Below are 12,653 nucleotides of genomic sequence, written 5' to 3'. Positions count from 1 at the left end.
CTAACCTATACGTTTTTCATGTGTCCACCATTGACTTCTGTGGTTATTTCACGCAATGCTGTTGGTTTGTTAGCACCGACAACTCTACTCAAACACCGCTGCTCTCGGCCGTTAAGTGAAGGCCGTCGGCTACTGCATTGTCCGTGGTGAAAGATAATGCGTGGAATTTGGTATTCCTGACACACTCTTGACACTGCGAATCTCGAAATACTGAATTTCCTAGCGATTTCCGAAATGAAATGCCCCATGCATTTATATCTAACTGTAATTCCGCGTTCAAAGCCTGTTAATTCCCGTCGTGCTGCCATAATTACGTCGGAAACCTTTTAAAATGAATCATCAGAGTACAAATGAGAGCTCCACCAATGCACTACCCTTTTATACGTTGTATACGCAATACCACTGTCATGTCTATATTTGCATATCGCTGTCTCACGACTTATCGCCTCAGTGTAAATCCACTAGAGGATGTATGTATAATCCTCCGAAACACGCAGTGGAAACTGTTATAAATGTGACTGGTACATCAATTTGGATTTTCAATTAATATTCATAATATTAGGTTTTGAAAGTACGTGATCTGTGCTTGTACACCTGGCACCATCTTCTGCCAGTCACATACAAATGACTTTGGAATCGCTCTCTCTTCGTCGACCACCCCGCCATTGCAATGTTTTGTCTCAGTGATTAGTGCATGTACACTTTACTTTGCTGACACCGATCTGCTGAGCTTATACTCATGAATGAGAGCAATTTAAGTCTCTATGTGTATGTCTCCAGACCATAGTCATAGTGGCTTTCCGATAATTCCAGTTGATATACGGAACTCCTCATTTTCCAAACATGAACCTGAAATGTTGTCAAGCGATAGCTTCAATTAATAAAACTACATTATTCTAAAGGACGAGTACGTGAATACATACTGCCAGAAAATTACATACCAACATACAAAGTTGTTGCATAATTCATGGCATGACGAGGTACAACTGTTTTGCGTATAAAAATCAAACGGCACATATTAGATAAGTGGTCACAGTACTCTACATCTACATGTATACTCCACTAGCCACCAAGCAGTGTTCGGCGGAGGGCACTATTCACGCCAAAGTCATATTCACCCCTCTCTGTTCAAATCACGGATAACGCGACGGAAAAACGACTGTCTGAACGCCTCAGTACGAGCTATAATTTCCCCTATTTTATAATGGTGATCACTGCGCGATTTGAAAGTTGGTGGTAATAATATATGCTCTACATCCTCGGCGAAGATCGGATTTTGGAATTTAGTGAGCAGTCCCTTCCGCTTAGCTCGTCGTCTATCTGCAAGTGTGTCCCACTTGAAACTTTCTATGGGATTTGTAACGCTCTCGCCATGACTAAATGTACCAGTCACGAATCTTGCCGCTCTTCTTTGGACCTTCTCAATCTCTTGAATCAGACCTAACTGGTAAGGGTCCCATACAGACGAGCAATACTCTAAGAGTGGACGAACTTAAGAATTGTAAGCTATTTCCTTTGATGAAGGACTGCATCGCTTCTGGATTCTACCAATAATCCGCAATCTAGTGTTCGCCTTACCCGTTACTTGTTTAATCTGATCGTTCCATTTGAGATCATTTCGAATAGCCGCACCCAGATATTTGACGGATGTTACCGCTTCCAAAGACTGGACATTTATTTTGTACTCGTACATTAATGGGGATTTTCGCTTTGTTATACGCAGTAGGTTACACTTACGAATATTGAGAGATAACTGCCAGTCATTACACCACGCAATTATTTTCTGCAAATCCTCAAGTTCTGCAAGTCCTCAGCGACTGTGGTTAATGTCTTACGGTTTTGTGTCCTGTCCAATCTGTTGCCTCGGATTTTAGGGAGAAGGTTTTAATGTGCTGCTGGGTGACTGGCTCACCCAGGTTTTAGGTAAGAGGTCCGCCAGTCACGATTACCTCCTTGTTTCCCTTCGGTATCTGTTCTCTTTTCCTTGTGTTTCCTTTCCTTTTTTAGTGTGTTTCTTCTCCTCTTGTTTTGCCTCTGTATGTGCGCATTTGGAGCTGCGTCAGGCCTGTGTCTTTTAGCCGTTCTCCTTGATCGGCGTCCGTCTTCGTCCCTTCGCCGCTTGTGTTCCTGTTTCTATGCGTTTGGGCGCTGATGACCACGCTTTTTAGCGCCCGTAAACCTCAAACACACACACACATACAGCATCATCGGCAAGCAGTCAGTGCCATCAACGAGATGTAAATCGTAAAAAGCAACAGACCTATTACGCTGCCCTTGGGCACACCTGATGTTACGCTTGGTGCTATATTTCCAACATAGGCAACATAAAATCTTACGCGGATACCGTGTGGCGTGTAAGGATCTTAACCGTTTTACAATCCCAGATACACTAAACACTATGTCAGCCATCCTTGCGTTTGTTCTAGAATTGAAAAGGGGAGTGGTGCTGCAGTCCTCTACCGTAAACGAGTTTTTGAAAGCTAGTCGAGAAATGGAAGTAACACTAAAATATCCACTTTTCAGTCTTTACTTCTGGATCTACATCTATTTCCGTCCTTTCACTTTTATTAATCCTAAAAATATGCTAAACATGCGATCAGGTACTGAACTGACTAACTGGGATGGCGGGCGATCGACTTAACAATCGTCCTCAACTGAGGAACCAAACATGTTTTCCAGTTTACAAGACAGTATCCCAATTGAAAAAGAGAATAGATGACTGGTACATATATGCAATAATCCAATTATACGACTATAAATAAATGTCGCGTCTGCTATAGTATAATAGAAAATTAAGTTTAATACCTGGTTCACAGTACGATCATTAAAGACGAAGTACAAGCTCCGTTCGATCTTGGGGAGGGGTGGGGGTGGGGGGGGTGGGGGAGGGAAGTTGGTCTGTATCTCTGACGTCGGGCCGTTGTAGAATTTTGGAATATGTTTTATACTGGCGTATTATGACAATTCTGGAGACTGGAAGTCTCCTCTGTACGAAACAGAATGGGTCTTATGACACTCAGCTCGCTCTGTTTTGTAAACAGTATCCAGAAAGAAATATATTGTACCCCACATAGGAATGTCGTGGTTTTTGACTTCCGGAAGGCATTCGATACTCTTCCACATTGCCACCTAATGAACAAAATACGAGCCTACCGAAAATAAAATCAGCTGTGAGACTGGATTGAAGTGTTTATGTCAAACATAACATAGCATGTCATTCTCAATGAAGAGAAATCGTCAGGTGTAAAAGTAAATTCGGGCATACCCCAAGGAAGAGTGGTAGGCTCATTACTTTTCAAAACATATATAAATGACCTACTGGATAACGTTGGAAGTTCCATGAGAGCCTGTACAGATGATGCAGTTGTAAAAAAAAAAAAAAAAAAAAAAAAAAAAAAAAAAAAAAAAAAAAAAAAAAAATTGTTCAAATGGCTCTGAGCACTATGGGACTTTGCATCTATGGTCATCAGTCCCCTAGAAATTAGAACTACTTAAACCTAACTAACCTAAGGACATCACACAACACCCAGCCATCACGTGCAGTTGTAAACAGAAAGGTATCTACGGTAGAGAATTGTATGAAAAAGAGTGGTATATCAAGGTACAACCTGTACCACTTTATGCTTTAATGACTTTCAAACGTGAAAGTGGGATAGAAACTCCATATGAAACTTCCTGGCAGATTAAAACTGTATGCCGGAACGAGACTCGAACTCGGGACCTTTGCCTTTCGCGGGCAAGTGCTCTACCAACTGAGCTACCCAAGCACGACTCACGCCCCGTCCTCACAGCTTCACTTCTGCCAGTACCGCGTCAGCTGTAATCTGCCAGGAAGTTTCATATCAGCGCACACTCCACTGCAGAGTGGAAATCTCATTCTAGAAACTCCATAGTTTGGTTACCCATGTCGTCAAAAATCCAGGATGTAGGATGGCAGTGAGTTTAAAATGCATTATGGTGCTGGTAGAAAATTTTAAAAAATGGTGGAGCTATAAAAACTGATTAACAATTTCAAAAAATCAGCCAAAATACACTGCTGGAAATAATTAGTTCACTCTTTTAGATGTTTTGAATTTGCTCACGATTTATTGTTGCAACAATGCATATGGAGTACATGAAATGATTTCATTTACCGATCAATAGCACAAGGGCAACGGCCTTGCCGCAGTCGATACACCGGTTCCCGTGAGATCACCGAAGTTAAGCGCTGTCGGGCGTGATCGGTACTTGGATGGGTCACCATCCAGGCCACCATGCGCTGTTGCCATTTTTCATGGTGCACTCAGCCTCGTGATGCCAATAGAGGAGCTACTCGACCGAACAGTAGCGGCTTCGGTCAAGAATACCATCATAACGACCGGGAGAGCGGTGTGCTGACCACAAGCCCCTCCTATCTGCATCCTCCCCTAAGGATGACACGGCGCTCGGTACCGGGACCCATGTTGAAACACGTACACTAGTACATGGAGTAGTCTTCCTGGGCGGCAATGCATACGTTGACTTTGGAATTCAGTCTATCGTACAGATGGCAAATACTGTCCTAGAATACGTTATACCGCGCCTGCTCGACCTTTCCACGTAGTTCTCAAAGAGTTGTCGGTTAACGAGTCGCACGAGTTACTTGTCGTCCCATTATATCCCACACACGCCCGATTAGAGACAGGTCCAGAGATCGTGCTGGCCAGGGAAGCTGCTGCATGTCTTGCAGAGCACACTGAGTGTCACGGGCAGTGCGTGGGTGAGAATTATCCTGTTGGAACAACACATCAAAAATGTCAACATTCTACACGTACCGAGCGCTGCTTAGTGTCCCCTCCAGAAACACCAAAGGTGAAAGACAGTTGTAGTCATCGCACCCCAGACCATAGAGCCTGAGGCGGGGCCAGTGTGCCTTGGACAAGTCCACTCTACGAAACAGCGCTCAACGGGTCTACGTAGTATGCACAACCGACCATCACCTGGGTGCAGGCAGAATCTGCTTTCATCGCTGGTCCTCTGAGGGCACCAGTCTTACTGTGCACGACGATACTATAGCATAAATGGAAGAAGGGCTACAGATGTGAGTATCCGTAGTCACACTGTTAATAACTGGTTCAAAGCAGTTTGTCTGGGTTCACAAGCCCCCTTATCTGTACTGTGGTAGCTGTACGATCTCCGCCCTTGCTGCCGTTACAACACGACTACCCTGGCGGGCCTGTGTTGCGTGGACGTCCAGAACCTTGTCTACGGGAGTGAGAATGTTCACGTGACCACCAATACCAGCAGAATCGTTGCACAACTGATGCAGCACGTCCAACTTGTACGGAAATTCTCCAAAAGAACAATCCCGCCACTCGGAATTTCCCAATTTGACCTCTTTCAAATTCGCTCAGTTGGGTGTAGGAAGCACGAGTGCGGCTCCGTGGCATAGTTGCCTGCTTGCTTCACACGTTTGCACTACACTAAGACTACTGGCTGTGAATAGTCCCTATTAAAAGATACACACACAGCTCTCTAGTAGCTAAGCCAGTACGCTATCTGTTGCCGGACAACAATGAAACCACTATCAGTACATCTACCAGCCCCCAGGTGACATATGCCGTCATCCGATCAACGTCGAAGTTGTCTTTCCAGGTGTACTATTTTTTTCCGGCGCTGCATTTTATGACATTTATCACGCTACAAAACGTAATTCAGTGGTGTTTTACTGCAAATTTTGCTAAATAAATCTCTTTGACAGAGTTAAATATCGAGTCCTATATAACAAAATCATTACCTCCATCTTAACCGAAATATATGGCGGTTGTTTTAAACCTCGATATCTTATATCTCGATATGTTTTACATCTGGAAAAATACACAGCATACGTAAAAATATGTTCCTTATGAAAAATTAATATTTTAATGTAGGATGTCTGTCTGTGCTAAACAGGCCACTCGCTAACACCTCACTCCCCCCCCCCCCCCCGTCATAAGGGTTAAACTTTTGTTTTCAAACGGGCATCACCCATTCAGAATGTAGCCAAAAAATATCTATGCTTTACAGGAAATAATTTTTTTTCATTCGAGGTAGAATGAGTTGTATAAGATAAAATTTAATTTTTCCGGTATTTACAACTGAAAGCCGATTCGTTTTATTCTGTATTACATTATCGATAAAAATGAAAACCGTTTTGTTCCAGACAGTTGTTACTATTGACAAAATTTTAATTTAGTTTTAAAAATGTGATTGTACAGTAATACTTTTACATTTAGATATTTAAAAGTCTGACAAATAAGCTAATTTTGACGTTACATCGTTTTTTGTTCCCTTCGTGGTTGATTACGTTGAGTGCCCACACCATCAGGACGCTTGATTTCGGTGAGTCCCTTAGAATAGCACCATCATGGTGACTGATTTCGGTGTGTTCTGTCTAACAGTCGGAACTCTGGTGCCCGATTACAGTGCCATCTACCATGAGTGGAAAAACATTGTTTCAGATAAACCCCCACGCATTTTTTGGTGCAGAATCCGAATTTTCAATAAAAAGCGGGAGTCCAATTTGAAAATAAAAAGTTGGCCTCCCCATAGGGGATTAGACGCTGGCTAATTTTAGTACAGATATATGTCCCTTTTAAATGGTTCAAATGGCTCTTAGCACTATGGAACTTGACATCGGTGGTCATCAGTCCCCTAGAACTTAGAACTACTTAAACCTAACTAACCTAAGGACATCACACACATCCATGCCCGAGGCAGGATTCTAACCTACAACCGTAGCGGTCACGCGGTTCCAGACTGAAGCGCCTACCGCACGTCCACAACGGCCGGCTGTCCCTTTTAAAAATATAAATTTTTCCTCTGGAACTTTTTCATAGAATGAGTATTTCTGGAGATATTTAGTTATTCTACATTAAAAGAAACACCTGCGTCATTACATTATTTATTTCAGTAAAGTTATTTATATATCTGCTGGATTTTCAACAGAACAGATAATAATAAAGGCTGCAAGTTGGCATTTCAGATAAGATATGAATGCAACGGAAGAACAATATATAATGATTTGGTAATATGATATTTCATGATTTTACCAGTAGTGTACATACTACAGACGTTTAGTACTCTAACAGAAAAATTATCGTGAAAAAGAATCCAGTGTCAACACCAATGCTCATTGTGATAAAAACTGCGCAGGCCAATCTTCAACGAACAACATAAAAAAGAAAATTGCCAAGAAATGGAAGCTGGAATTTGGTAACTTCCCCTATTGCTGTTTGTGAAACTCGCATTTCTAGATTTACAGCACGAACAGAAATAAATGGCCGTCCAAGCTAGAAAACCCTCTTGCTATACTTATTATTATCACGTGAGGGAGTATGTACAATATGGGCAGTTGATCAACGAAGCTATGGCATTTATTTTTATGGCTGAATTACCCTTCTGTCACCATAACGCTTCCTTGCTCTAAATGAAAGATACTTCCCGTACGCCGTTTGTTTGTGAATCGTGTAGTCTCTCTTCTGTGTATGTACGTATCTTAATTAACAGTGGAAAAATCAAGCATATGTGTGCAGAAGTGTGATTGAACTCAATATCATACACAAAACTGACAGGTATACAATAACAACGATTATCAATGCGTGACACGAACTAACATACTATGAAAAGCGATATTGTAGATTGGTTCATCAGTTGAATGCGTTATCGACGGTAAAGCCGGAAGATGTCCAGGAGGATGTAACTGCAGCTTACTGACGCAGGTGGGTTTTGGTTTTGTCTTTTCGAATCTACGTCTGACTTGTGTAGGGACGCCAGTATTTATCATGTCAGTGACGAATCAAACAAATTTTAAACATCGTTATAGATCTTCATCGTGACTGCCTCCTGCAGCGCAACACGTTGTATAACTCACGAGACAGTAAAGTGATCCAGACACAACTAAATAACCATCTCATTTAAAAATTATTAAAGTAATTACTAATAACATTAGCACCATTAGAAGTAAAGCTGACGTTTGAACGATTTGTATTTCGATTCTAAGAACAGACGAGATACCTTCCTTTGGCTAGCTTGTACCCAAGCCGTGGCTTCGATGCTGTAAAGCATCATCAGTAAGAGAGTCGTCTGAATGTAAACCGCTGTTTGTGAGCGCGCTAGCTTCGCTCCTCTCTGTCTCTGAGTACCAGCGCACTCAAACAGATGGAGCTGCACCTCAATCTCGGAAGAAACGACGAGGCGTAGCAAGCGCTGACCTTTGCTTTTGTTATCAGTACGATACGGCCCGATTCCCTGGAAAAACACACTCCTAAAATAAAAAGCTTTCAAGCTAAACAAACAAAACGACTATGCTCGTAAGCATTTCAGCGGGTAAAGATAAAGACTCTTTCCGCGACGAAAAGGCTTTTGCGATGAAACAGACCGAGAATGGCTTTAGGATGCGCTCTGAAACCTTTATCAAAATCGCATGATTTATTTTTTCTGTCTTCCGCTAAAAACCAATTAGTATGGAAATTAATTATCGATTAATGCCTGCAGATTTGCACGTATTATTTGCAGTTAAGCTGATTCCAGAACGAATATTCCGCATTTCAACTCAGTATACGCTGAAATAAAACGTCATGACAAGTAAGGAATTGGCAGTGACGTAGTATTCGAGCTCGAATTTTTCTGCACGAAAAGCTTTCGATTTCGGTTCTGGCACTGGGCTATCATTTGACATGATCCTTTGTCGAATTGTTCTCAGCAGGGAGCTGCAGAATTCTTTCCTCTTTCTGTTTGAAAGCTTTCATTTAAAAGATAAAGCTCTTCTGTTTCATCTGGAAGTTTATTACTTCTTGTACTGATTAAAAGCACCATTAGTGGACATAAATATGAGATGTGTCCACCCTCCGCCTATATGACGGCTTGAATTCTGCAGGAGACACTTTCAATGGCGTGTCTGTATGTCTGTGCATAAGAACCGAAACCAGAGGAGGTAGTGCTCTTATCCCTGGATCTGGCGTGAAGTCGCTGTTCTAACTCATCCCAAAAGTGTTACATTAAATTCAGATCGGGACTCTGGACAGGTCAGACATTTCAGGAACGTTATTGTACTCAAACCGTTGCCTCACTGTTGTTGCTAAATGACAGGGTGCATTGTCATGCTGATATGAACTATCGTTGTCTCCGAACTGTTTTTCTACTATACGCAGTACAAAATGCTGTGAAATGTGTTCACATCCTTTGCATTTATCGTTTCCTAAAGCGCGGTAAGGTGACCACTCCCTAAACACGAAAAACAGTGTCATTGCGTAACACCATCTCTGTACTTCACTGTCAGCAATACACATTATGATAGGTAACATCCTCCGGGCATTCGTCAAACTCAACCCCTTTCATCGGATTGACACAGATTATAGTGTGATTCATCTGAACAAATCATGATTCGTTTTCAGTCATCCACTACCCAGTGACTCTCTCTTTGCACTCCCTCAAGCGTAAAATAGCATAAACAACAGAAATGTGTGGCGTATCATGAGTCGCTTAACAATTGTACCCCATCGTTTTTAACTGCCTATACACGGACATTGTGCTAGGTGGTGGATCACGAGTGGTTGCTTTCACTGAATTCATGCGATTTTCTCTACAACCACCCTGTCCGTCAGTACACGAGATCCACCTTGCCTTGGTTTAGCTACGGTTGTTCCTTCGCGTTTCGGTTTCGTAGTCACATTAACCACAGTTGCCTTGGTCAGCCTCATACGGTTGAAATGTCCTTAATGGATATGTTACTTTGGTGTCACTCAATGACTAGTACACATTACAGGTCACTATGTTCTCGTAACCGACCCACCCTGCTGTTACTACATTTCTACTGACAACACAATATTCCCTGCTCTCTCCTATACTGGTTTAGCGCCAACCTGTATATTAGAGGTCATACTGTCAGCAGTACAAGTTCCAGGGGAATCCACAACCCCTGCAAAGGCGATTCACTTAGACCACACAGAATTATAATTTTATAACATAAGAAAATTATTTAACGACACATTCGAGGTAGTAATTACGGTGGTTCCGGTGACCTGTCAGTGAAGTAATTATTGAGCAAGAGTGGCCAAGATTTTGCTTGCGAGCCATCCTCGGGCCTGAGAGCCAAAGCGTTCAGCCTTGCTTCACATTTCCCCCACCGCCACGCCACGCTGTCTGAGCGCATTTAAATGGCATTGCAATCGCACTGCATGCTACGTGGTTCTATATTTCACATTTCTCATCAACATAAATCACAAACAAAACAAGTTTTCAGTATTAATTATTTTTGGCGCGCTGAAGACGGAATACAATACTGTATTTACGCCGAAGAACGAAAGAAACCGGAACACCTGTCTAATATAGTGTAGGCCCAACGCGAGCACGCAGAAGTGTAGCAACACTATGCAGCATGGACTCGACGAATGTCTGAAGTAGTGTTGGCGGGAACTGACACCATGAATCCTGCAGGGCTGTCCATAAATCCGTAAGAGTACGAGGGGGTGGAGATCTCTTCTGAACAGCACGTTGCAAGGCATTCCAGATATACTGAATATTGTTCACGTCTGGGGAGTTTGGTGGTCAGCGGAAGAGTTTAAACTCAGAAGAGTGTTCCTGGTGCCACCCTGTAGCACTCCTGGACATGTGGGGTGTCGTATTGTCGTGCTGGAATTGCTCAAGTTCGTAGGAATGCACAATGGACAAGAATGGATGCAGGTGATTAGACAGGATGCTTACGTGCGTGTCACCTGTCAGAGTCGTATCTAGACGTACCAGGGCTCCCTTGGAACTCTAACTGCTCACGCCTCACACCATTACAGAGCCTCCATCAGCTTGAACAGTCCCCTGCTGGCATGAAGGGCCCATGGAGGAAGAGGAGATTAGTGTTTAACGTCCCGTCGACAACGAGGTCATTAGAGACGGAGCGCAAGCTCGGGTGAGGGAAGGATGGGGAAGGAAATCGGCCGTGACCTTTCAAAGGAAGCATCCCGGCATTTGCCTGAAGCGATTTAGGGAAATCAAGGAAAACCTAAATCAGGATAGCCGGGCGCGGGATTGAACCGTTCTCCTCCCGAATGAAGGGCCCATGGATTCATGAGGTTGTGCCCATACCCGTAAACGTCCATCCGCTCGATACAATTTGGAACGAAACTCATCCGATCAGGCAACATGTTTCCAGTGATCGGCATCCCAATGTCAATGATGATGGTGCCAGGCGAACCGGAAAGCTTTGTGTAGTGCAATCATCAAGGATACACAAGTGGCCCTTCGACTCCGAAAGCCCATATCGATGATGTTTCGTTGAGTGGTTCGCACATTGACCCTTGTTGATGGCCTAGATTGAAATCTGCAGCAATTTGCGGCTTGCACTTCCGTAACGCTGAACGATTCTCTTCAATCGTCGTTGGTCCCAGTCTTGCAGGATATTTTTCCGGCCGCATCGATGTCGGAGATTTGATGTTTTAGCGGATTCCTGACATTCGCGGTACACTCGTGAAATGGTCGTACGGGAAAATGCCCACTTCATCGCTACCTCGGAGATGCTGGGTCCCATCGCTCGTGCGCTGATTATAATACCACATTAGAACTCACTTCAATCTTGATAACGTGCCATTGTAGCAGCAGTAACAGATCCCAGTGTGCGATTTGTGCTTTTACCAGTAGGGGGAATGTCTTAGGGGGTTAGTATAATTATATATGTTACTAGCTTGGACCGTGGCGCTACCCATGGTTAAACAGTTATTTACAAATAGATGTTAATGCCGAAACTCACTATTCAAGCGTATGCACTATCAGAAAATCCATTCCTTATTATATCTTTAAAAGAACATTATAGGTAAAGCTTATTTACAAAATCATCTACATACAGGTATACGAGTGGAGTTCTAAAAGTATAGGCACATTTGTGAAAAGCTGTACTTATTCTGATGATAGGAAACTTAAACATGAGTTATGTTTTACGTAACCTCCCTGGACTTCAATGCAGTTTTCCCGACGTTTTACGGTTTTTTTTTTTTATTTCATCAGAAAATACGTTTATCGGTTGCATCTGTAACCAATTTTGTACCGCAGCAATGACGCCTTCATCACTCTGAAATCTTCTACCCTGTAGTGCTTCCGTTAAGGGTCCAAACATGTGAAAATCGCTTGGATCCAGGTCTGGACTGTATGGTGGATGTTAAGCACCTCGAATCTCAACTCCTTTATTCCGTCGGCTGTCCGTTTGGCAGAATGTGGGCGAGCGTTATCTAGCTGCAGGATGACACCTCTTCACAGTTTTCCACGACATTTGGATCTGATTGCAGGTTTTAGTTTCGTACGCAAAACATCACATCCACCATACAATACAGAGCCTCGTTTACGCTGTGGCAACGTCTTGCAACATTGTGGCATGCTACGGAAATGTGGCGTGCGTCGTCTTGTCATTTAGTTCGAAATGTTTTGAAATTCTTAACTACTACATAACACTTTTTCAAAATTAATAAGCAAACATATTAATAATATTAATAGTAAACTTTCAGTGTTCGGCTCCACAAATTTAAATTATATGTAAAGTTTTACTCCAGTGCGTGAGAAATAAACATCCCAGGTTGGGATGCATAAACTAAACCCAGAGGAGGGGATGGTCTGGTGCAGAGGGGGGAAACCCTCCATCCCGCCCTGCAAATCGCACACTGAACAGATCTAAC

At 42.9% G+C, this 12,653-nt stretch overlaps 1 protein-coding gene and 1 pseudogene across 1 annotated transcript in view; one reads left to right on the top strand and one right to left on the bottom strand.

The window, feature by feature from the left end:
• Positions 1–12,653, bottom strand: part of LOC126298944 (alkaline phosphatase-like) — a 1,012,316-nt gene that overhangs the window by 775,525 nt on the left and 224,138 nt on the right. The window lies entirely within an intron of this gene.
• Positions 4,150–4,267, top strand: LOC126299796 (5S ribosomal RNA; annotated as a pseudogene).

The sequence above is a fragment of the Schistocerca gregaria genome, chromosome X, assembly GCF_023897955.1.
Source record: "Schistocerca gregaria isolate iqSchGreg1 chromosome X, iqSchGreg1.2, whole genome shotgun sequence".
In the NCBI taxonomy this organism is placed as follows: domain Eukaryota; kingdom Metazoa; phylum Arthropoda; class Insecta; order Orthoptera; family Acrididae; genus Schistocerca; species Schistocerca gregaria.
Note: the sequence above shows the minus strand (reverse complement) of the source record. Positions and strands in the feature narration are given on the sequence as shown.